Genomic DNA, 26150 nt, shown 5'->3' with positions numbered 1-26150 from the left:
TGCACTGAGTCTAAAGGCAGAACTTACCTTGGATGATTGTGTGAAGTGAGAAATGTAGACTGGTCCTTTTGTGTGTCTGACCAGGTTAATAAAGGGTTACAAAGAAATAAGGACACAATTGTGAGTTTATTTACACTTTATTTTCTTATTGCAAAACTCAGAGAGTGAAACATAGGTACTCAGTTTACAGTAACTTTAAATTTTAACTGCTTTTCCATTATTATTTCTCGATATACATTTCTTTGTCATCTTTCAGATCCCTAAAAATAGCAAATGCAATAGTATTTGTGTTCTTAAAATCAGTTGAATGTAAAATTAATTTGTATTTTTTGATGCAACATTTTTATTCATAACTCTTAAATCCCATTTGGTCCCAGTTGTATTTGTCATGACAAGTATAGAATAAACTTTTGAGCTCTTCAACAATTCCTAGTTAAATGGCAATTAAATATTCTTTCCTCGTATGTCAGAATCCTTAGGAGTGGATATACAGAGCTTCCTATCCTGTTATTTTTTCTGCATACATACTAAATAAGAATTTTCACATTTTCAATGGTACTGAACCCTGTGAGGACGACACTCCAGAAAAAGGCGGCAAGTTTTTTTCCTAGTTGGCTAAGTTAAACACACTCAAAACCAAGCAAGCAAAAAGTGGATACCCCCAACTATTTTTCTGACCAGAGAACTGTAGCTTATAAGAAGTGTTTGCTTCTCACTATTGCCTTCAGAGCTGCTGCTCCTCTCAACAGCAACTGTACAATGTGGGGCCACAGTTGCATTCATTGTTCAGTGAGCTTGTCCACATAGTTAAACCCACCGACAGCAATGAATGTTGATTGTGACCTTTTTGTAAAGCTTGGCAGGGTGAGGGAGAAACATCATATGATGGTTAGGTTGCTATCTTCGGTGTTAAGGCCTGAAAGCATGAAGTAAGGAGGAGGATGGTTAGCTGGAGGGTACAATCAACGGTCGATGGTTTTCACTTTAATTCCAAACTCACCGACAGCGTTGAATGTTCACTGAAGCAACCACTACAACAGAACTCCATTGACTTGAGTGCATCCTCAAATGTCTGAAAGTAGGGGGGGAAAATCAAAATTCACACAGTGATTTTAATTATATAGATGATGCAACTTGAATCATTTTTCTCTTACCGACACCAACACCCTTCTCTGCTGATCATGTTTCCGTCTTTCTGCAAGGAGCTGGCAGTTTCCCAGACTTCTTTCTATGAAAAGAAAATATGTTTCTCTTACTCAGACTTTAAAAATAAAGGTTAGAGATCCAGGCACGAGTGGATTAATGTTGTCTGTTATTTCACAGGACTGAACTTCACAGTAAAACAAAAAACATGAGATCCCATAAATGAACAGAGCTGGCTAAGAGTTTTAAAAATTAGTGTTGCCAATTAGAGATTGCTCAATTGAGAAAAATTTCTTCTATTGACACAGTTCAATTTGATTAAGACTTGTTTGGGATTGATGAAAAATAAATTTTCTTTAAAGAACGCTTAACTTTTCAAAAAATATCTCAGAGACAGAAGGCCTTTTTTTTCTTACAAATTTTCACACATGCAGAACCTGTTGTGATAGTTTTCAGGAGGAAAAAAGGTGACTGTATATCATGACTTGATCCATATTTATTGTAATTTTTTTTGTGTCAGCATGTTGTGCACATCCAGCTGATCATCACACAGTAAAGTCCTTATTCTTAAAAATTTCCACAGTAACACAGCACTTTTTCCTAATCTTCTGAGCTTTCCAACTCAGTTGTCCTAATTATTAATAAAAATAAATAATACGTAAAAATTAAGGTTGTAGGTTTTGTGTTGTAGAAGAGTTTTAGAGGCTGGATAAGAAAGCAAAACATGGTAGTCCAGAAATTTTACCTTATTTTCATTTGTAAGCAGAGTTCTTATGCAGGTGTTCTTGAAGCTCAGCTTGTCAGAATTCTTTTCTGCTACGTCCACTCTTAAGTGTGCTGAAATTCCAGGACTGATTCATTGACTTACATGAACTGTTGTTTGTTTGTTTACCATATCCTTTGGTTAAAGATGCCCTCTACTCTCTCTCTCTTCCATCAGTTGTTATTTATAAGGCTTTATAAATGTTTGGGTTTTGTCTGTACTTGTGTTAAGGGAACCTGCACTAAAGGACTGGAGTTGATCAGTGTGCTGCCCAAGCCTATTTTCTAAACAAACACTATGACAAGGACTTGGTCCTGACTATTTCTTTCAACTAGTTGCTCTGCGTGTGGAGGTATTAATTGCATTATTTAACTCAGCTGTATTTTCCATCTAATACAACTAAAAGAAAAAGTCATTAATATAGCCTACTGGAGAACTAGACCAGAACAGAATCAACTATTATGGTGGATTAGATGTGTTTTGTTTATGAAGGCCACTTTGATTATTAATATAGCTAAATCAAATACATTTTAATTAAACGTGGCAGCCCACCTTTCTTTCCCAATACAGCAGCACAGGATATTTGCTGCCAGTGCTTTAGCTGTGATTATTTTTATTTCTCCATTAATTTGTACTGAAATTTCCAAGGTTTAATTCTGTGGATGTTAGGAGAAGACCTCTGCACACTGGCATGAGTGATGAGAGAATAAGGCTCTCCAACTCAGTCTTATGTGCATCTGTTCAGCTTTGTTCTAGCCAAATGAATTAACTTTATGGTTAAGGGTTGCTCATGTTTAAGATCTGCCCTATTATAAGCTTGTTTTCTGTTCTCCATTTCTTTCTGTGCTCATTCCTATGCCCTTATTCCCTGCTTCCATCTGTCACTTCATATTTCAGTATGGGGGCTTGCCTGGCCAATATCTGGCAATTGGGATGGGGTGCAGGGGAAGGAGAGGAGCTGTGTAGAGCTTGTGGCTGGGTGGATTACATCTTGGAAGGAATTAGTTTCACAGGTTGTTATTAATGCCTCCCCCCCCATCATGGAAAACCTCAGTATTTCCTTGGTTACCTAGCCTGTGAAATGGGCTGAAACTTCTAAGTACAAAAGGTATTTCTGGGTTCCAGCCCTGATTCCTGATGTGTGCAGGTTATGCAGGGTAAATATGCTTTCATCTTCTTTCATGTGGTTTTCATTTTTTTAAAATCCCTTATTGGGCTTAGCTAGCTGTTACAGAGGCCAGCTTTATTTTAAATTTTATTTCAGATCTGCAGGCTTATGTGAACATTCAGATTGGATGTATTTTTTTTTTTTTTATTATTTAAGGTTAGTAGGTCATAAATAAACCAAAGCACTTTCCTTGCTTTGAGCAATAGGGTCATGATGTACATGAAATATCGCTTTAAAAAACTGCAACCTAACGTGAATTGACAGAGGTACATGAGGAAGTAGTTCATCGTGTCGCTGCAAAGGCCATGGGGATTTGGACTGCAAAAGCTGCCTGTCTTAGGAATAGATTAGATATCTTGTCTGATGACCTGTACTTAATTTAAGTGACTGCCTTTGCAAGTCCTTCCAGAGGGCAACTGTGTGAAGTAGAGCATCTCATCTTCAGTCTTCAGTCCTTTTCCTCCTCTTGATGGCCTGACCTAAATTGAAGATATGGTTGTTGTTCTTGCACAAATAGACAATTATTTCAATACTATGTGAGCTGCATTCTAATTAATTACCTTTTCCGTTTTGACCTTGCTCTGTTGAATCAAAAGACCAACATTCCAACTTCATTGTAGTGGTTAATGCTGGGAAGCTGTTATACAATGCACGCATGTTAACAACTGTCTTATGTAAAACAGAGGCAAAAGCTCCCTCTCCGTGATTAGAAAAGCTGTCAAGTACTACTCTGCCCCGCTTATTGCCCCACCTTTTCCTTTCTTCCTCCTCTCTCACCCACACAAATTAGATGAGATATGAAAGATGTCAGCCAGATTGCAGTCTGGCTTGCATGCCACTTCAAACAGTTGCCTTAGAACTGTTACCACTCTTACTGCTGGTGCAGCAGGGAGATTGCTTACGTGGATACACAAAACTCAGCCTTGGGGCTCTTGCAGCTTTAGGTACTTTTTCTAATGGTGCATTGAAACAATCTATGTGTATTGCTTAAAATACTATGTTAGCAAATTTATGAGGTAGATACTTCACTTGGTTTACAGTATCATTTTTCTTTCACTGACATGGAATTGTTTGTTAGTGGAAGGTGGAGTTAAAACTTTCTGAAGCCAAATAGTCATTTGTATAAAAGGAAGACAACGGAACAGTGTTCATATTGATACTGCAAAGTTATCTCGTGGATGCAGTTGTTGGCTACTTCCACCTCCCACTTGCCCTCTCCCACAGTCTGTCAAGAGACTTCCAGTTAAACACTTGAGGACAGGAAGAAATGCAATGTGTAGATGTGTTTTTTAATTGTCTTGCAAAAGTGAATTCCAGTGGCAGCATCTAAAAATGGCAGAGGCACACTTGGGATCAGATTCTCAGCTAGAGTAAACTGACACAGCTCCATTGACATCAGTGGCATCTGGGTTTACACCAGCTGACACCTGGATGCTCATCTGGAAAAAAGTGAATTAGAATGATCAGTTATTGGTTCCTATATTTTCAATTTTTTGTGTTGTGTTCATCTTTTTTTTTTCAAACCTTTCTAAAGTGACAAATTTTCATGTTGTATTGACATTTTACTTTCAATAAATCAGCAGTAATACTAAATCTCAGTACGTATTGACACTGCTGTGCTTCCACTGAAAGGAATTAAATCCAGTTGATTGTAGTTATTAGAAATTCAATTTGTTCTTAGATGACTTTAAGTTATATGCTGACAGTAAAGAATCTGTGCAGCCATCAAGAGGACAAAACGAAAAGTATTTGTTTCTTCTGTGATCTAAAAAAACTACAAGAACAGAATCAAGTAACAATCACTGTAATCTAAGACTCTGACTGTGTTCTACAGACACTAACTGCAGTTGTTTCTGCAGGGTGTTGGAGTGTACCATCAGCTCCTAATGCAGTAAATCTAAGGCTAATGTTTTTCAAGAAATCCAAGCACACAATCATCATGTTTTCATGTTGCCTTAGACCTATGGAAACATCTCTGTTAACCTCTGTTGGAAAAAAAATGTTTGAGGGAGTATTTCACCATTTACTGGAGTAGAGCCATCTCTGGGGAAGAGTAGCAGCTGCATAACATCCTGAAGCACTAGTGCATGCCAGCCTGAGACAGGAGCAAAAAATTGTGATTGCCATGTTTAAATTCTGCATTCTACAAGGCTGCTTTTTCGTACATTCCTGGTTCTTGCTCATAGAATAAGAGGGTGGAAAAACAGAAAACATTTTGAGGTCAAATATGTCCACAAAATTGGTTTTTAAACTAAATCAAAATTTGTTTGACATGAAGAGCCATCACAGAGTGATCTGAAGTTCACTGTCTTATCAGAATTCTGATAGCCCAGAAACTGTGACATCTCCAAACATGCTGCTTTGTGTGTTTGTAGGCTTTGACTAAGTTTTTGAGTAAGTTTGCTGTCCAAAAATTGACTGTGCTCTTGAAATGAAACCCATCAGCTAATATTACATGTTTACAACACAGGCTATGAGGTGGGATACTGATTAGCCAAGCTAATTTAGGAACAGAACAAATGTGAGAAGCAGCAGTGATATTAGTTCAATCAGATATTTGATTGCGCTTCCAGAAATAATTTAATTGCAGAGCTCAAAACTATACTTTGCCCATTAGAGTTTTACCTGATTGGTATTTTGTTAAATCTTGAGACTAAAGAAACTTCCAAGCCCATATTTAATGTGAAAGTGCACACAGTAATATTGTCTTTTTGCTTACTATTTAGATTTATTGCATCTCAATCAATATAAATTGTTACTCTTACTTAACAAATCATAGTTACGCTCATGTTCTAAACAGACTTTTGTGTCTGCCCGTTTGAGCCCAACTGCAATTTATTACAGCATGTTGTTAGTCCTGTTTGACGTTGTAAGCTTTTTTCCAGCACACAGGATTCAGGCCCTGGCTCTATGAGATTTGCTTTTTATTTAAAGCCAAGAAATTGGTAAATAAATTCTAATACTGCCTGCAACTTCCCAATCTTATGGATCACAATTCTCTACTCTTTGTTACTGGAACACATTACTATTTATGGAAGATATGCACATATTTCAGTGCCCATAAATCATATGCAAACATCTGTTCTTTAGATCAATAGATGGAGTATGGTAACTGGTTCTTACATTAATAGCCATGAAGTAATGCTCACCTATTGATGTTATACTTAAACTTTAATATTTTAGCAAATGTTTCAGTAATTTAACTTTTCAGGCAATATTAATCAAAACAGTAGAAATTGCAAGCATAGTCTGGCATAGAGTTGTGTGCAGGCTGTACCTGAAAAATGCCAAGTGAAAGTTGTAAGATAGAGGGTAAATATTCACAGCAACATGATCAACCTGGCTAAAACACAAAAGGTTCTGTTAGTAATTCTCTCTGCACTCATTGCTGCCTTTGAAGAGAATTTCTTTCCCGCCCCCTTCCTGTGATAGTTTTAAACAGGCACCCTTTTATTTGATGAATCTGGACTGTGTGTAGTGGTCTACATTGTTGTCTTAGTAGTATGATCTATTTCCCACGTGACTCTGCAGGCAAGGTTCTAAGGCCAATAACTGTGAAGCTGTGCTCTGAAAACATATGGTGTGTGTGGAAACCAGGGCTGTGTAAGAGGCAAAATGTAAGAGGTGGGAAAGACAGTATTGTAGGGTAGGATGAGCACAGGATGGAAAGGCAGAGGATAAGAGTTTTCTTATTCTGTCTTCAATCTCAGTGTTACGATTTTTGGATAAAGTGGTTTCAGTTGTAAAGAGAAGAATCTTCAGCATCTATCCTGTTTAGCATTTATGTCAAGCCTTTATTTGGTTGTCATATATACTGTGGATAGATTGGTTGTTTTTCAGCATCTCCTTTGTGTTTGTATTCTTTTTCAGGAGCAGAGACATGATACTTTGAGACTAGCGATATAAATGTCAGCATAGTTGAATTTTCATAGGAAGAACATATGTATAAAAATGGAGAGCAAAAACATTCTATATTTTTAAAGGTTGAGTCCTACTGTAGTCAGCCATAGCACATGAGACTGTAGTTCTTTTTCTGTAGAAAATGGACTTGTTTTTAAGTTACCTATTAATCTTGATATAAAGCCTTCCACACTGCTTCAGAATGAAATTAGAATCCCCTTTTAGGATTTCTGGAGTACTTCAGTATCATTTGCATGTTGTCTTTTATGTTCTTCACAGTGAATATGTTAAATAGATAAGTATAGAAAAACATGTTTGTGGGCTTTCAAAACATTTTGTTTAACTTTTGCTCCTGATTTGTAAAATAATTTTCTAGAATTTTCTATAAAAGGTGCTGTGAGTGTAGATTTGCTAAAGAGATCCTCCATGTGTCCACCTTGCTGCCAGCGCAGAGTGTGATAGCAATCGGCTTTGATATCCCATCCCCCTCTTCATTCTGTGTTGCCATAGGAATGGTCTGCAAGAATTGCCAAATTCAAATAATTATGGTCCTGCTGCACAAAGTTTCTTTTGATCAAGAGCAGGTCATTTGAACCCTGATGTTTAGTGGGTAATACTTACAGCCTCATAAAAGTGTAGTGATGGCTGATATCTCATAGTGCTTTGAACATGTGAAGTGCTATATAAACAATATAGGGCTATTGCACACAACTCAAGCTATTAGCATTGAGGCACAGTGCCCCAGGCCCTTGGAGGGGAAGTCACGTCTTCACTGGAAAAGAGGCACCTTTTTGAGCTTTGTCTGCTTCCAGATTAGGTATCAGGAGCTCTCAAGGTAGTGTAGAGATATGAAAGGCTTGTTTTTTTCAAATACTGTGTCTACTACTCTGCACTGGATTCTAACAATTAGAACTGTGATTCTAAAGATGTGTGGATGGTAAATCATTGCCTGGTTGCATTATTTCCTTTGCTGTAATTGTATTTTGGCATTTCTGCGGGTTTTTTCCTTTGTGAAATTTCTGCTTGCTAATCTATTTCTTACTAACATCCTCAGTATTTTTCATCTGTAATTTGAAACAGATGAGGAATTATGCTTCATCTTTGTTCCCAAAAACATCACCTTACTTTACAGAATTTAGACCATAAATGCAATTTGAGAAGGTGTAGAACACTCCATGAGTGTCGGTGTGTACATATTGGTGAAGCCTTGCTCTTAAGGTAGCAATTCAAGGTAAGAAAATAGGCCAGGGGTATTTGCTACACAGATGATATTAGAGCCTGTTAGAGCCAAAGGTAGTGCTCAGATGGGAACAGTTTTCCCAGGATTGATGGAATTGCCTGATTTGCTTTGTTTTGACTCTTTTCCACATTTTGCACACTCTGATAAACAAGGGCTTCTGCTTAGGACCCACAAGAGGCACCTCTCCTTGCAGTCACTACAACACAAAGTCTGGGGCAGTAGAAAGGCTCATGACTATCTTCAGGGAGAAGAGGAAATTCCTTGAAGTCTTTTTATGCCAGTCATTGCTCCAGTTTAAAAACAAAGCAATTCTTGGTCCAGAGTTGGCAAAACATTCTTTTTGCTTTTTGATGGTGTAACTTCTTTTCACCAGTAGAGACTATTCTAAAGGATTGCATTTTTCTGCTTGCTTGTTGTGTGGCTTTTTTAATGTCTCAGGCTAAGCTCTTAGGCATGTTAAATGATGTAAACAAGTTTTGGATTTTTGTTACTGTTATCTAGGAGCAGCCATTCAAAACAAATATGCTATTGACTCAACTCTAAAAAGCTCTGAACACAGAATAAGCTTAGACTTTGAAGGACTGGGCACACAGTTTAAATATTTAGCATAGCAAAACCCATTGCAGTACAATTACTTGTACAGGATCCAATGATTTACAGCACAAATACGAAGCATAATCCCATGTATTCAGGGAGCAAATGCCTGGTTAGTTTACTGTTTTCTGGTGGCTCTTTTTTATCAAGACCAACACACACAAACACAAAGTACCTTTTACTGCTCTGACGAGGCTTTTTAAAGTAATACATTTTCTTCTAAAGAAATAAATAGATACAAATTACCAGAACAGTTCTAAAGGCCTTATCTTTATTATTGAAAAATGGCATAGCCTTTAATGGTTTGTAATCTGCCTGTGTTTTTGTGGCTTTCTCAACATCCTCCTCCTTGTCCTCGTTGAGCTCAGCTACCCTTTGAAAAGCTTTTTGCTCCAGTGACCACTTTAAACTTTCTATTGACAAAATAAAGCTGGACTCCTAATTTATTTTTCCAACAGAAGGTGTGAGTTGAAAGTGGTCATTGGCCCAAAAACCTATCGTGAGGACAAAGTTGATTTTAGTGAGAAGGGGGAGTGATGTCTGGTTTCCTTTTCTCTTTCAATTCCCACCTCCCAGAGTCCCAACCTCACAGCAGCAAGGTTTCCCTTTTTCGCAGCCTTTTGCTGCAGCTAGGAAAGGTAGGCCAGGAAATTGTATTTGAGTCCTCAGCTCAAATTGGTTTGTGAATCCAAATTCTGTCTTTTAAAACTGTGGGAAGACTGACTGGGAGCTGGCAATGTTAAAACTGTGGGAAGACTGACTGGGAGACTGGCAATGAAGTAAGTGAGTGAATGAGATGAGGAAAAGCATGTATAGCCAAATAAGTTAATAAATTAAACAATTCACTTTATGTGCACTTGCGTAGCTTAAAAATATGTGCAAGCATACCTGCAGATAGTTTAATGCAAAAAAAGAGAGGGAAATATCTCTTTGTTTTGGAGATTTAAACAGATCAGTACATCTGTAGCACCCAGAAGCCTCAAACATTATCAAAATGCATTATTCAACCACAGGGTCTTGCTTTTCTGCAGTACCCAACACATTTAAATACAAATTCTGAAATGAATTAGTAGGTTCAGGAGTAAGTGAATGGCATTTTACACAGTCAGGACTTTCTGTAAAAGTCTCAAGAGATCCCCTATCATCATTGTGGTAACCACTCCTAATCATAAATCATAATCTGAACAATCATAGGTGATACTGGCTATTCTGAGTTTTGTTTCTGCATCAATACCTCTTTGGATTTATAAACCATTCTTGTGCCAGTACCTGCCTCTTTTCTTGCTAAAGGTAATCAGGGAGCTTGAGGCTCACAGATTACATTTTCTGTGCTGTTCAAAGGTGTTCTATTTGTATTTTTATTTAGAAAAATCTGGATGAAATTCCATTTGGAGGGAAGTTCCATCCCTTAAGCCCTATACTCTGAACATCTAAAGCAGAGACATTGTGCTGGCTCTTAGCAGATAGGGTGAATTTCACTCTTACTGAATAAGACCCAGGTGCTAAAAAGCTATAGCTGAAAGTGCTGGGTTAAAAGCACAAGTCAGCTAGGTGCATAAATATTACATGGCTGTATCTTTAATGGGTTCCTGTCATAGACTTGCTTTTGTTTAAAGATTTCCATAACCCTGCTGATTTATTGCATCTTTTCTAGAAGTATGCTGTTAGCAGGAAACTCAGTTGAAGCACTTTCAATCATGTTGGAGGATCATTATACTTTCACTTGAATAACTAATTAGTTGCAAGAAATTAACCACTGCTGTTTAGCACAAAAACACTTTCAAGAAGGGCTTTCATTTTTGTTGTGGAAAATGACCTCAGGCACTTGAGGAGGTGGGGCAGAAAGGAGAAATAATGATCCTGCTGTCTTTTAATATAACTTTTGTTTTCAATTCCACCCAATAACTAGCAGGCAGCATAGCTGTCTGAATGAGGCACTGCACTTGGACTTTGGACAAATGTGTTCTGATCTTTCTGATCCCATGGATCTGGCAGCTGACCTCAACCTATTGACTGAGACTGGTTTAAGGTTCTACAAGCTGTCACTGAATGTTTGGGAGACGGAGTACAAGACTGAAGAAGAAATAAATTAGTGACTAGGATGGAAGGAAGAATAGAATATGGGCAAAGAAAGGTACAACCAGTCTCATGTTTCTGAAACTTAATTTTCCTGTTGTGAAATGTAGATTTTTTTTTCTTGGCACGTGAAGGTCCCTGTCTTGAGGTCAGTATTATTGCCACATGGTGTTCACAGCACTACTAATCTAATGTCAAACACAATGAGGTGAAGAAGGAGAACAAACAGCTCTAATACTTAGTGATTCACCATACTTTTGTGGTAAAAACTGGGAGAATTTGAGGACAAATGATTTCTGAGATCTAGATTCTTCTCTAATGTAAAAATCATATGAAAAGCCAATAAAAGTAGCAGATTCTAGACACTTTTTTGTCTAGAACTGCAATTTTGCCTGTTATTGAGAAATACATATATATAAAATTGATCTTAATTTATAAAATCATGATGGGTGGCACATGCAAATCAGTTACCTTCTTTCAGTCTTCTCCTCTGTCTAGGAGGAGAATTCTTCAGATATTTGATAAAACCAAAAAGTATTGGCCAGTAAGGCAAGGACAAGGGAGAAAGGGGGAGTTTATTGGTATTTTTTGCTCTAAGCACACTTGCAAGATTAGAAAGTTGTCTTTGATATGTGTATCTGAGATGTGATATGAAAATGCTGGGAATTATTCAGTGCCAAAAGAGAGTGGGCTGCTCATGATAAACTCCACCTGAATATAAAATATAAAGGTTCCTATAATGCTTTTAGCAGTTTAACTGTCTCCTCTGTTCTTTGCCTTCTTTTCCATCTCGAAGCAGCTATTTTGGGTATTTTAATGTCAGGATTAGAATCTCATTCAGCTCTTTATGATTATATTGGATTACCTGCATAATGTGTCTTCTGAAAATATTTACATAAATGTAGCACATTCTGGTGGCTATGGGTTTCAGTTTGTTTTGTTTTATTTTGGGTTTTTTTTTGTGTGGGTTTTTTTGTTGTTTTGGTTTTTTTGGGTTTTTTTTTTTTTTTTGGCTAAATTTGCAACCTTTTGGTACATGAGAATGCAGAAGTTAGAGGTTTGCATATGTGCATATCAGCAAATCTAACTTTTTGCATTCTAGAGAATTCCCTACCAGGCTTTTTAAAACAATACATTACTCTGAAATTGCATGCAGAGAATTTCAAAAGGACCAAGGGATTTAAAAAATTCTCCTTCCTTGACACTTGGGAATTGCTTCTGATAATCCCAGTGCTTTTCTTTTGAGCATCACTGAAGATTGAAATCTGAGTGTAGGAATATCACAGAAATCTGTTCAATTCCTGGCAGTTTGTCTCTCAGGTGAACAGTGTGCAATCACCCAAGATACTTAAGTTCTAGACATGGTGAGAGTGTGGTGCTAACACCAAAGCTGTGGGTTCAATCCCCTATGGGTTTTTCACTCAAGTGGGACTTGCTGATCCTTGTGAGTCCCTTCCCATCCAGAATATTCTGAGATATAAAATCTCATTTTTTGTAGTAATCACAGCTGAATAACATAGAACTCAATATAAGCCTATTAAGAGATATCCAAGTCAGATGTTAATGACAGATGTCTCAATTTCTCTTTGCCCTCTATGAGCATGTTCTCTGCTTTGCTCTCGTTATCTCATTTTGCTTTGCCTGCTTTTTCATTTTGATCTGTAACTGTTCAGCGAGTATAAAGTGTCTTCAAATAACGGGTGCTGACTTTGAGGGTAGTTTCAAATTTTGGTTCAGACTTCTGCCTATGGTTCTGATTGGGTGCATTTGAGTTCTTAGATCTAAATCTTGAAATTCCTTTCTGCTTGGATACTCTTATTCATACCATACCAAATACTGGCTTTTTAATCTTCAGTCATCTCATGTCCCCATCTCATGAAAAATATATGGTCCTTCTTAGTCTTGTATAACCAAAAGTATTGGAAAACGTGGAGTCTAAAAAACCAACATATCTAGGGAGAAGAGAACATAAGGCTCTTCTTTAAATAAAGAATCTTTGAAATACATTAAAACACGTAGACAGCGAAACCTCTCTTGCATTTCAGTTATTCAGTGATATCACAAAACCAGAGCTGATCACAAATGAATCGACAGCAGAATAGCCCTAGACCTCTTTACTGAGAAACTGCCTTGAATACATTACAACCCTGAGGGAGAGAAATATTACTTTAAGTGGATTATAGGAAAAAGCATGTAACTATGTTCCATTTTTTCCATCTAGGAGACTCCTCTGTATGACTTGTGTGTAAATGTAGCTAATTTTCTATTTTCAGTAGCTGTGGTCACATGCAGTTGAAAAGACGACGTGAGAAAGTGGGTTGGGCTTGCAATGCATTTGAGAATCCTTGCTTTTATTGGGCCTATGCCAAGTAAACCAAATGTGTGGGGATTAGCTCCTAAAGCACACTGCAGGTGATTCCAGGCAAATGGAAAGAAAGTTACACTGTGGGAATTGGAGAAAAGTTCTAAATTGGTGAGACTGTGCTTGCTGGTCTGGTATAGTCCAGAAAGATTTTTTTTCTTTTTTCTTCTTTTTCTCTGCCATTTCCTCCTCTACTGAGGATATAAACCAACCTTATTTGTCTTCCTTCCTAGTTTGCCAAAGTGTGAGTCTGTAAACATGTCCTCATGCTGACAAGGAAAGGTTTTTCTGCAAAATTTTACAGAGCACAAGCATCCAAAGGCTGTAAATCGCATCAGTTAATGAATTTTGACATTCAGCACAAAACATGTCTACTTTTCTCAAATGGTCAGCAGTTCTCCATACAGAGCTGGTGGTGGGGGATTGAAGTTTTCGGCATTCAAAACCCCTTAAGTGCAGTGAATGAATATAAACCCAGTGTCTTATAGTTACAAATAATTGTTGGAATTTTGCAGTTCCTGAGTAGAATTAGGAATAGTTCCACTGGTCAAAACAAATCTGTTCTTTTCAGATTATACCATATCTCATGAAAATGAACAATTAATAGTCTTGCTTGCATTATGGCTTCTTTTTGTCTAATACTTTTATATATATTATAGATATTTGGTAGAGTTGCATAGTCAGAAGCTGAATGATGAACAGAGTCTGCATTCTCTTGGCTTTGGTATTCTGCCCAGGATTTTTGCCTCACAATCCTTATTTGAAGAAAAAAAGAATGAGTAGGTCTTAAGCCCCAAAACTACTTTATTTCTTATTCTTTCTTGTGCTGTCTTGAGCATTTGTATAGCACTAGTATCAATTATTCAATCAGTGTCTTTGAAAAGCACCTACCAGGCTGCCAGATTCCTGTTGCAGAGAAGCTAGATGGTGCCAGGAATCAGTCACTCTGCTAAATATTGCTGCTGGCTCCACTCCCCGTCTCTCGGAGTCGGTAGAAGTCTAATCTACTGTTCTCCTGTGAAAAGATGGCAGGATGTAAAAATGCCATGTGAAGTTGCTGTTATGTAACAAATGTTTTGCCATCCTGCATGGTTAAGGAGTTAAACTGGTCTCCAGTCTTAAAGTGTGGGTATCTTCTGTTACATGGAATGCTTTTATGTTCAGCTGATGTGGTATTTGTCATTTAGTTCTTCACTTGCCAGATCTTTAGCTCTGTGAATTTAGAAATTCCTCTGTTTTAAAGAACTGGTTTGCTTGCAGTCAAGTCTAAGCAAGGCAAATATCACACTGCCTTGCACATGCACAGAACACCACCCAGCAGAGTTCCTATAAAGCAGTTCAGCTACCCCAGCATTCACCGCCCAGATGATGCTTGTGCACAGTTGCCATGCTGAAAATTAAAGTGGTGTAATATTGAAATTATCTCGGAAAAAGTAATGCTGATGGCAAATGTGCAAACAAATTTATTCATAATTGCGAATGTATCTTTGTGGCATTTCCAGTTTTTATAGAATCCAGGGACCTTTCTAAAAATGCTAAGAGCCATTTGTTTGTATAAGAAGAAATAGAATTAATTTTTCAATCACACTTAAGATATGCAGATAGTTTTTAGTAGGCATTTAAAACAATCATAACAAAATTAACCTACTGTAAGACAGATCAAGCTGCTGTATTTCTGTTAAATGTGCTCCACAGCCGGCTTAGGTGCTTAATTAGCATGCAGTACCAAAATAAAAAATCTGAATGCTTAAAACAGCCCATTCAGTGCTTGTCTCACCATGGAGGAGCCCAAAGCCACTGCCCACAAGATATCTGCCACACAACTTCTCTGTTGGCTGGGCCAGGCTGGAGCTGAGCCCCCCTCTGCAGAGGTGCCCCGCTAGCCTCACTTCGGCATGTCTTGCACAGCAGGCTGGCAGTGTGTGCAGCTCCCTTCCCCTCTGCTTTCTGCTCCTCTGAGCAGGCATCAGAGCAAATCCTAAACATGAGGGAAAATGGTGTTTCGATTACCAGGTGTATTCTCTATTGCCAAATCAATCTTTAAATTGCTCTTTGCTTCTTGAGGAAACATTTGGGAGCACCCCTCAGTCACAATATCTTGTTGTAGCTGGGGGTGGGTTTAGGTTTGAAATCCAAGGTCTGTGCCCTGGGTGGATATGTGGTTTCTTCAGAGAGAGGCAGTACAAGTGCCTGCTCCTTTGTCAGTTGGCTGAGAAGTGTTTTCAGGGCCAAATTCCAGGAGAGAATTTCTGGCCATGTTGTTATAAGGCCAGCAAAAGTTTAAAGGCTGCAGTTCTAGGCCTGTGCTCTCACTAGTCCCTCAAATAGTTTAGGAGGATTATCTTCAGCCTGCTGGCTTCTGAGAGTATTTTTCTGTGTGTAATTCTTTAGGTAGCTCTATGTATTGTCTAGATATAAATCTCTGTGGATATTTTGGGTATGGATTCTTGGAAGATAACTGCAGTGTTTAGCTGATCTGTGAGTTCAGACCTTTGGTTGCTCTAACCTATTTCCAAGACTCTTCCCCTTTGCCTTCTAATTAGGAAATGTCTGCCATGACTGTGGGTTGACTCCTCTTGTCATTAACTAGGAAGCTAATGTGTTCTTTGCTGGGTGTTGTGCTTTCCTCGTAGGTCTGAGTTGACATTACTCCTTCTGCTGAAGCGATGGCTCCTGGGTGAGGTGTGACACTGCACAACCAAGAAATCTACATGCAGGATGTGTTTTCTCCAGCTCCACAGTTTTCCAGGAAGAGGTTTAGCAGGTAAACCAGAGCCCCAAAGTCGTTTCCATTATCAAAAAGCTTAGCTTCAACTGTTAATTCTGGAAATATAAAGGCATGAGCCCAGTATTTATGCATATGACTTTGGTAGCTGAAAATGTTAGCATATGAATTTGAGGGTCTGAAAAAGATTTTTAGAATGTAAATTAACTTTTCGCTAAATCTTACACTGAAAGTTAAACCTGAGAATATAAAAGAAAATAATATTTATATGTAGCAAACTGTAGGGTTTATTAATCTGTCAACAAGACAGACAAAACCAGAAGGCTTGTTGCATCTTACAAGTTCTTTTCTGGAGATAAAATGTTGGAAAACAGCTCTGAGAGAAATTTCTTGTTTAAAGATTATTAATATGGAGAATTACTAGTGGGAGCAACTTGTAACCCTTAAGACAGTTTATCTCCTTTTAGAGCCTTTATTTTGTATGCTATAATTTACCTTCAGTGTAAGAGAGTTTTAGCCTTTCCTATCTGCAAAGCTGAACCCCAAAAAGTGCACTTTTCTTCTACTCTGTGTATGTCAACTTGAGTTTGCCTAATTAAAGAGGTACTTTGCTTTTCAGGTGGGGATTTCCTAAGGTATTTTCCTTTTAAATTGACTTTGAAAGAAGTGAACTGAGTTTTGAGCTTCCTTACTCATGTTTGACTGCTTTAGTACTGAAACATTATGCTGATTTTTGTTTATAGTTCAGAAGATCAGGTAATTGAAATTAATTTAGTTACTCTTCTCTAGATGCCTTTTGGGCATGCTTGGAAAAACTACTTGTACAAATGTGCTATAGTATGAATCTTGCTGACTTTCATTTGATTTTGCATTCGTTACTTTGAGACAAGGAGAACAAAGGTTGCTTATGTAAAATGAGAGCACAGAAACGTGGCAAACATGCCTATTCTTGTGAGAGGTGTGGTGTGTAATAGCTTATGATGAGGCACATTTGAAGAGTTATTATGACTAAAAAGATGCTGCTTAATACACAGGTCTTGTAGAACTAATGCTTCTCCTGCTTCTTGATTGTATTTTCCCCCTTTACTTTCCTGCTTCTCCTACCACTGCACCAGCAATTCTGCATTTTCCCTTCATGGGGGAGGGAGTTTGTAGGGGAAAACTAGCTGCCAACAGAAGCATGCTTCCAGCTGGACTCTGAAGATAAAACTCAAAAATATGTTGCAGAAATGCACTGGAAAAAGGGAAATAATAGCCTTGGGAGCTCTCTCTGTTGTGAACTGTGGCAGCTGGGCAATTGCATTGCAAGGGGTTATGTGTCTGTGGCTTATGACTAGTTGGTAATTATAAACTGAAGATAATTCAGTGCACTATTTATATAATTTCTTGTTAAAATTTTCATGGATGTTCTCTTGTGATTCTGTTTAGGATTGGCATTTTCATCATATTGTATTTACATAGTTTCCTGCTTTTCTTATGTTTGGGAAAATTATGATCAGAAAGCTTTTCCTATAGTAGGTATTTTTTCAGGATCAGAATGCAAGTATAGATGTTTCTGTGAGTTTGGGAAGTCTTTTTTCTTTTGGAGTTGGTTTTGGTTTCTTTGCTCTTCAGGTATTCTCTCCATATTTCTTCAACTCAAACATAGACTCTTAATAATGAAGACTGATAATGTTTCATCTGCCAGGTATGTGATTGAAAATGTTTGTCCAAACCTGCAGCTTAAAAAGAGGTGTCTGGATGAACAGCAAAATGGAATTATGTGAATTCATGTTCCCTCCAGAGGATATCTAATCATCTGATTAAAAAAGTAATTAATTGTTGAATTGTTATACAAACTCTTTCTACTGTAGTAGCTTAAATTTTACTCAAATTTATTTGATTTTCATATCATTAAATGTATTACAGTATTTAAAAATCATAGATATGATAGGCCTGCTGCAAGTTTCTCTACAACCCTATGGATTTGAGTGGTGGTGAGCAGTGAAAAGTGTGGACAGGAGGAATAGTTTCTACCTCCTTGTGTCCCCTTCAGTCCCATCACATGTCCCTGAACATAGGTGGTTGCTACTTGACTGTGCAAGGAAATGATTAAACACGTGCAGCTGGATTTTGGTCAGTAGAAATTAACTATTCCAGACAGTCGGGCTATCATTGTATGCGAGTTGGAATAAGAGGATGTGGTTGAAAGAGTTTATCTGGAGAAACCAGGGAAATGACTGAAAATTTTGTAACTCGTGAATACACGGAAATATTTTATCAGGAAATTCAAAATTGGGTCACTAAGAACGTGACTAGGTGTAAACTGGTCTGAATAGAAGAGGGTCTTTGAGGCACAATATAATAGATTTCTCTGATGGTCAAGAGTGGAGAAGGATTTTTACAGTGTCAAATATTTTTGTTTGTTTGCTGGACTTCACAGAGCAAAAACTTTCTATGATGCTGAGAGGAAAACAAAAATATTTTTGTATTGCTTTTTGTAAAGGCTTATTTGTATCAGCACTCCACCAATAATACCTGCTAGAAAATATACTGACTTAAACACTTAATTTAGATTTTTCTATACAAGTATTGAAGAACTCATGTACTAGAAAAGTAGTACACCCATTTCTTTGTGATACATCCTAAATTGTATAATAAAATGGTGTTTTCCTTCAATTTAAAAGGAAAAAGATATTAAAAAATATAACAGGGAGTAAAATGGAATGCATTCAATTATTAATATCCCTGAAAAGCTTGGAAATATATACTCTAACATTGGACTTGTGATTTGTAAGGAGGAATGCAGAGGGTACTGATCATTTTCACTTGGTTTGTGTTCAAATGCAATCCCCTTCCTATTGTAAGTGAATTTCCTGTTGCCTCATCAACAGGACATATCAGTAAGATTAAAAATGGACCTCATATCCCAATTTGGAGCACAGGGTAGAGTAAAAGGGATTCTACTTTTTCCCAAGTTCTTTCATTCTATACCTGAAACACAGGTTACAGCCAGCTGATTTTGAGTAGGAATGAAATGTTTGGCTGGCAATACCACATCTTTTGAAAAGATGTCTGAAGAGAGTATCTGGTATTTTAACCCTTATATAAAGGTCAGAGATCAAGTTTACTGAATCAACTAAAGGAGGCAAACTCTATGCAAAAGATCTCCAGTTCTTGAGAACTCAAACTGCGTATCTTTTAACAGATTCTTTTGGGGGAATTGTCACATTCAAAAGCCTATAAACAGTTAGTTGTTCCAGGGCTAGCTCTGGGCTAAACATTCTGTCTTCAAAGTAGGTTTTGAAAAGGGCCTCATGTTACTTTACTTTCCTCTTGGTGAAGTTAAATGGAAATGTCTGTGCTGAGTTTAGGAAAGGATGAGTACTTCTGTGCAAGGAGGATTTTCTGTGTGAATTGTCAGAACAAACCGTCAGTACTTGGAATGAATCTAGTCTAGGCTGACTTCACCAACTCCTTAAGAGCCTTTGAGATAGTTGTAGTGAATGAAATTAATTGAAAAGAGAAATTAAATATTAGTGGGGCATTGATAAATATGGTCAGATTAAAAAACTGAGAGTATCTGCAAAGGATCATCCATATCAAGATTTGGTGATTGTGCCAAGTCACCTAATATGCCATTATCTAATGGTCTAGTGTAAATTGAGTGCATTTTGCAGTAGTTACCATGGGTAGTATCTGACATACCGCAGCTGTTTCTTGCCACAAAGGAGAATACATGTCACAAAGAATAGTTAAATATTACAGCTAAAATGTGCATTTCTTCCAATTCAGTCATTGGCTAATATAAGGTCCTATGTACATTTTTTATCACGTAAATATATAAAATTTTGCCTTCTATTATTACTGACATGGGAGGAGAGGCTGCGATCTTCCATCTTGATAATACTTCAGATTTGGACAAGTCACCCAGCACAGGGTAAGGCCAGGTTTTGCTTGGGTTTGAGTAGCACACTGGACTAGGTGAGGGACTGAGGTCCCTTCCAACCTCACTTATGTCCATAGTGTCTGTGTCTGAATGATACTGAGCTTTCTGTTCTAAAGGTCAGGAATAGCAAATATATCCTTTTGATTATTGACACTTGAAAAAAGCCCCAAACATCTGGGATCTTCCTATGTATGCTTGACTTTCTCCAATGCCTGCAGTGGGGTGGCATTTGCTGTGGTTTGAAGGTGAGAAAGGATGAGTGAAAAGCTGGATGGAGTTTTGTTATGCTTTCACAGTCCTCTGTCCAATGCCAAATCACTGTAACTTGGGATGATATTGAAAATGGAGTGTAGGAGGAGAGAAATCACATCATATTGAGGGGGAAAACAAAGAAATAAAGAAGCTACATCACTAAGATAGTAAAAGTTTTTTCATTTCGAAAAAATTAAAGTAATTTCAAGATTTTGAAGAAAACTGTAGGCTGCTTTGTCTTCCCCTGCTCAGCAGAAACAATTGTAAAAGTTTAGTTGAACTGTTAAATATATTCAGTTGCCCTAGATGTTCTTGGCAAGTTTAGAACATGCATGAAAGTTTTCATGAATTCCTGATATTTAGCTTTTCTGAATTGAGACTATGCCTTTAATAAGCAAAAAATCAATGCTGGTTTGCATATGGCATTAAAAATAAGCCAATACAGAATAAAATTAGCTGACTAACTTAATATTGTGCATTTTTTTCTTAATGTGAATACTTTGAGAATCTGAGTGCTTGAAATGATGAATTACACATGCAGAAAGTAGGAAATAATGGAATCTTGAAGATTGTTCCATATGTAAATACTTCATCTCAAGTGGAGGTTGTCCATTTGAGGGCTACAAGCAGCTTATGGGAGCAGATGTCCCCCCACACACCCCCCAGGAATTTTGTGACCTTGAAATAGCTTGCTTGAGACTTTTGAGATTGAAAAAAGTTTTAAATGCTGGCTAAAATGCTGAATTTGGTACCCAGCTCTTTAGTAACTTGCTATGACCAGTTTAGCTTTTTATTTGTATGATTTAGAAAAATAAGTGTTTCAGATTTAGTCATGCAACTGTTTAGAAATGTCAATATATTTTCTTTTAAGGTTCTGTCAAAGAATAAGTTGTTATTTAATCGATATTTGTATGTAAAGGTCAGTACATACAGTATTATGCTTCTGGGAAACAGTATTTCAGTAAATATTAAGTACTTCACTGGAAGTAAATACAAAAAATACCCAATACTCAAAATAACCCAAAAGAAATGAGAAATGCCACTTGATGTATTTTAGAAATTAGTTTGCTTTGAAGCACATTATTTCTGACTCCCTAGCCATATCCTGTATTTTCATTTGAAGTTCTCCATGATTTTTTTTATCTGCCTCTGTACTATTTGTACATCTAAAAATTTCATTGCTGTAAACAGGAGACTTGGGTATGTGATGAATGAAGTGTTGCAGCTGCCTGAGTAAGAAATTTTTGTGAAGCTAAAGATAGACTTGTCTCTTGTATCTATCCTTTGGCAGAGAAAAAGGGTGATTGAAGAGAAGTAGAGTATATGAAAGCGCAGCTAAAACACAGACACACTGACATTATAATACAGCGTCTCATCGGGTGATGTGGTGTTTTGACTACATGGCTGCAGCAGGTCTATAATTTAAATGCCATTAATGGCACACAAAACAATAGTGTGGAGACAGGAGTACTGTAAAATCTCTGGGTCTGTACTTAAAATGCAGATGAAATAACCCTTTGAACTTGTAATGCCAGATGTTGTCCAAAGTTACCATTCTTCCATGAGGAAAGCAGTTTGTTTTTGTAGTGTTTTATGTCTTCTTCTCCTAGCACAGACATTTTCTGTTTAGATTGCTTGGCTTGTGTCACTGCAAAAATCCCAGGCAAAGGGGGCTGGTTCTATTTTGCCTCACTCATGTCCTGTTCACACATTCGGTACAGAATTCGCTATTGTCAGTAGTCATGACTGTGTTTTCTTTGTGCTCGTTGTCTTTTGAATATGCTTCTTTATCCTTTTCCTGAAGTCACACACAGCACTAGTTTCACCAGAAGCTCTTGGTGTTCAGCTGTAACAGAGTTACACACAGTCCTGTGACTGAACCCCAGCTATAATATCTCATTTGTTTCCACTTGGCTGTTGTAATGTTTTCTACCGCTTAAACTTCTTGTCCTTTCCCTTGCTCTCTTCTTCCCTTTTTCTTTCATGCCCCCATTTAAAATTGTATTTGACTTAGTTTTTCTTATTGAATTTAACTGTGTGTAAGCACATGTTTCTGTATCCTCACAGATGTCAAACATTTAATGCACCTTGGTGTAATGTTTGCTCTAATTATTTGCCAAATTGGAGTGAGTCTTTCCAGAAACAGTTCCCGAGCTTGGAAAACCTTGCAAAATGTATACAATATGTTAATTGTGAAGCTTTTTTCAGAGCATATTTCAGAGAAGAAGAAATGCTGTGTAAGTAAAACTTGTTTAAAGTGCTCCACCACTTCTAACAGGAGACTGCTACAATAGTTGCATTATTTCTTTATCCTGATCAAATGCCTTTGTAAATCTCACTGAGGCTTTTTTTTCCCCATTTAAACTGCTTCACTGTGTAGTCGGGTACTATACCATGTAAATACATAGCTGTTTCTAATTTTGGCTAAGTGGATGAACTCTTGTCAAAATACTCATGCAGTGTTAACAAAACTTAAAGCCAACTTATACTCCATGAGCTATGACAAAATATTAAAAGTTGCTAAAGGCATAGGTATGGAGTTTCAGCAAAGTGGTTTCTCTTTATAGTACAAGTCTCAAATTTGAATTTGGGTAGTTAGATATGCCTTTCTTTTCTCACTTAAAAACAAATAATACATAATATTCAAAGCATCTGGAGTAGACATGGATCTACTTAATACTGAAGGTAAATAGATTTGAAGAAGAATAATTAATTTATTCTTATTAATTTTGTATTAACTTAGCAACTTTGCATCTTAGCAGAAGTAATTTATTGGGCATGTTCTTTATCTAGTGTGTCTCAAGTGTATAGAAACAGGGTCTTTCAAGTCTGTGATCATCAAAATGGCTTTCTATTAAACCTGTGCAGTTGTTCATAGAACAACTCAGGTTCTTCCAAAATACTGATGCCAATATGTACAAAGATGGAATCTTACGAATGTTTTGATCTTGAAAGGAATCTTGATCAGAACAGTCAATAAAATACAAAATGGTACGATTGGCCAACTGAAAGCAATTGTCTTTGTTTATTTTTTTCTCAGTGTAGTGGGTTCAGTGCTGGCCCAGCCTGCTTGGCTTTTCCCTTAACAAAAACCCAAGCCACTTCAAACCACTGCACTCAATAATATTAATAAAGAAAGATTTTATGTAGGCCACTATTCCTGGCTACTGCAATCAGTACTTTTCAGTTTTGTCTGAAGTGAAGCTAATAATTTGTCTTGCACTTGTTGCCACAAACTCTGAGGAGTAAGATGAAACCAAAGCAGACCTTGAGAGAAGTAATAGATAGCATTTACCCAAGCTTGGTTGTAGTTAGATCAGAGTATGAGTTAGTGAAATAACTCTCCTTAGTGATAGCAAAATCAGTCTTAGTTATCACACTGTTTTCCTACTTAGGAAATAATTTCTGAACTGAAAGGGAGCTATTCACACTCAGTGGGATTTAAATACAAAGTGAATCTGCACAATTTCTCCATGTCAGAAAAATACACTATGCACTTTGACAAATTTTCCCCTATACCTTGTACACAAGTAATTTCTTCAATACCAGGATGGTTGTTAGTTTTCTGTGATCAGCCCCAAGTATATTTTATAACCTGAGCACAGTTCATTTCCTGATGTAGCAGTGCAGTCCCAGCTGCCCTCACAAGAACAGAATTCCAGATGTTCCTGTTTTGCTCTGTGGACCAGTGCTGTAATTGTTGGACAGCAAGGATACAATTTGGCTCTCTGATAATGCTGTATCTGTAGAAATAATTTCACTGTGGCTGTAGGAATGTGTGTATACATTAGGAAGGAAACTCTATTATGGATTTCAGTCTTTAAATGCATTCATATGGCCCAGGTGATTGCAAGAACCACTTGGATTTAAGAATATAATTATGACATTTTAAGTGTCATGTAAGGAAGGAATTAGCCATTATCTAAACCAGCGTACATGGTAATACAGCCAGTGATTTGAACCTGTCATTCATTTAATAATTCACATTGGAAAAGGCATGTGAGATCATTGTGTCCAACAGCAAACCTAACACTGCCAGGTCTACTACTTAAATCTTGTCCCAGAGCACCATGTGTGCATGTATTTTAAGTACCTCCAGGGATGGTGACTTCATCACTTCTCTGGGAACCCTTTTCCAATTCTTTACAGGCTTTTTGGTGGAGAATTTTTTCCTAATATCAAATCTAAATGGCCCCTGGTACAACTTGAGGCCATTTTCTCTTATCCTATCACTCGTTACTTGGGAAAAAAGGACACTCGATACTCAGATATGCTCTGCTGCAGCCTCCTGTAAGGTACTTATAGAGAGTGATAAATTCTCCCCTGAGCCTCCAGACTTCATAACCCCAGTTCCCTCAGTTTCTCCTGGATGGACTTGGGCTCTAGACCCTCCAATTTAATCGTGCAAGTTCTTGCTCTAGTCGCGATTACATTTTGTATCCATGTAAGAGTTTCTGGATGTTCAGCTTCAGTGTTTCTTCTGCTGTTTCATGGAGCTGTTTTCATAGGACACTAAAAGCTGAATAAAGCTTGGAGTCAGTAAGAACAAAGCACGTGAGAACACCTTCAATTGAAGTTGTTCCCATATTTTTGGTATTATTTCAGAATATGTCCTACTATGGTCAAATGTGCATCTGTTCAAATTTCTTGAATGTTTTCATGACTGAGTTGGGGGCTGATCCCAGGTTCCTTCCACACTTAATAGCTCCATTAAATACTGAATATTCTGGTTGTGGGTTATCCCATTTTAAATCATCTCTACAGATTATTTAAATGCCTTAGTGATCAGTTGGTTAGGGCAGAAATCTTGTCATGTACCAACTATAGTTGCCACTTGTGACAGAAAAGATCAAATGTGAATTTTTTTCTGTTCTGAAACTCTCTGTTGCCATTTCTGTTTTCCAAATTGGCTTAGGCTGAAAGTGACTTTTTTTTAGCAAAATTTAGCAAGACAGATTCTTGATTTCATGTGATGATACTGATGTTTTATTGTAATAGAAATTTGTAATCAAGATTATAGAAACTGTTAACAGTATGCAGTTCTGCCTTCAGGATAAGAAAAATGGTGATGATTCCCAGAATCCTACTTTGTGGGAGAAAGATTGGAGGGGCTAACAACATGAGCTTAGGAGTGTGGAAAAAAGGATCTTCTCTCCCTTCTGGGCATGTAGAGTTGAACATTCAGTTTGCTTTGTGGACTAGGTTTATTACTAAACTCTTGAGCAAGCCTGGCGGCATTTCCTAAATGAGGCTGCAGCTACACAGCTTTTAAACTCAATTAGCCCTCTCTCCTGTGCTCTGCATGCCCTGTCAGTTCTAATGGACTTTCCTTGGCTCTGTGAGAAAGGGAAGGTGTGGGTGTCTGCAGAACCAGCCCCCTTCTTCCCTCAGACTGGGTGGAATTCCCACATCTTATTGTGGCCCTTGGACAGCAGCAATTTAGAAGTTCTCCAGAATATTAAAATGGTAATTTTGCTTAAGGAGGAAGGCTGGGGAAAAAATGGGTAGTCATTCAACAGCAAAGAAATAAGTTAGCTTCTACTACCTGATGTGGGAGTCCTTCAGGGCGGAAGGAATACCAAACTGGGCTGGACTTTGTGTCATATCAACAGAATGGGTAGGCCCAGTGTCCTTCTCCCACAGTGATCTTCTGAGTCTTGTGGTCTGCAAAATGCAAACATGAGAGAAAGCAATCCTATCACAACTAATGGCAAAAGAAGTGCCTTAAGAAAATTGCTATTCCCAGGAATACAGATTAGAGTATATTAAATAGAGGGGTAGAAATTATATATTACCATTTAAAAAAGTAACAAAAATAAAGTCAAAACACCTAATGACTACCTTATGGAAAATCCCATTTGTTAGTCTTCAGGCACAAGAAAATACTTGACCTGTTTTGAGCAGCAGTGTTTTTATAACATGCTTTTGTTGGGTAGATTTTTTTTTCCTTCTTTGTTTGATCTAAAAGTCCAACTGTGTTAATTTAAAAAATTAATGTA

General features: G+C 37.5%; 1 long non-coding RNA gene across 3 annotated transcripts in view; it reads right to left on the bottom strand.

The window, feature by feature from the left end:
• Window positions 1-118: 118 nt before the first annotated feature.
• The window catches only part of LOC102035063, a 61517-nt gene continuing 35485 nt past the window's right edge, over window positions 119-26150 (bottom strand). The window contains exons 3-8 of one of the 3 annotated variants that reach the window (XR_004082038.1): window positions 25697-25815; window positions 14138-14261; window positions 3635-3711; window positions 1155-3553; window positions 1001-1072; window positions 119-916 (exon numbers count right to left, since the gene is read on the bottom strand). This is a non-coding gene — a long non-coding RNA (uncharacterized LOC102035063). Of the gene's footprint in view, window positions 3554-3634; window positions 3712-14137; window positions 14262-25696; window positions 25816-26150 lie in introns of all 3 variants that reach the window. The other 2 variants (XR_004082037.1, XR_265385.2) reach the window with 2 other exon arrangements.

Source organism: Geospiza fortis, unplaced genomic scaffold, assembly GCF_000277835.1.
Source record: "Geospiza fortis unplaced genomic scaffold, GeoFor_1.0 scaffold229, whole genome shotgun sequence".
In the NCBI taxonomy this organism is placed as follows: domain Eukaryota; kingdom Metazoa; phylum Chordata; class Aves; order Passeriformes; family Thraupidae; genus Geospiza; species Geospiza fortis.
This window is presented reverse-complemented; position numbering and strand designations above follow the sequence as displayed.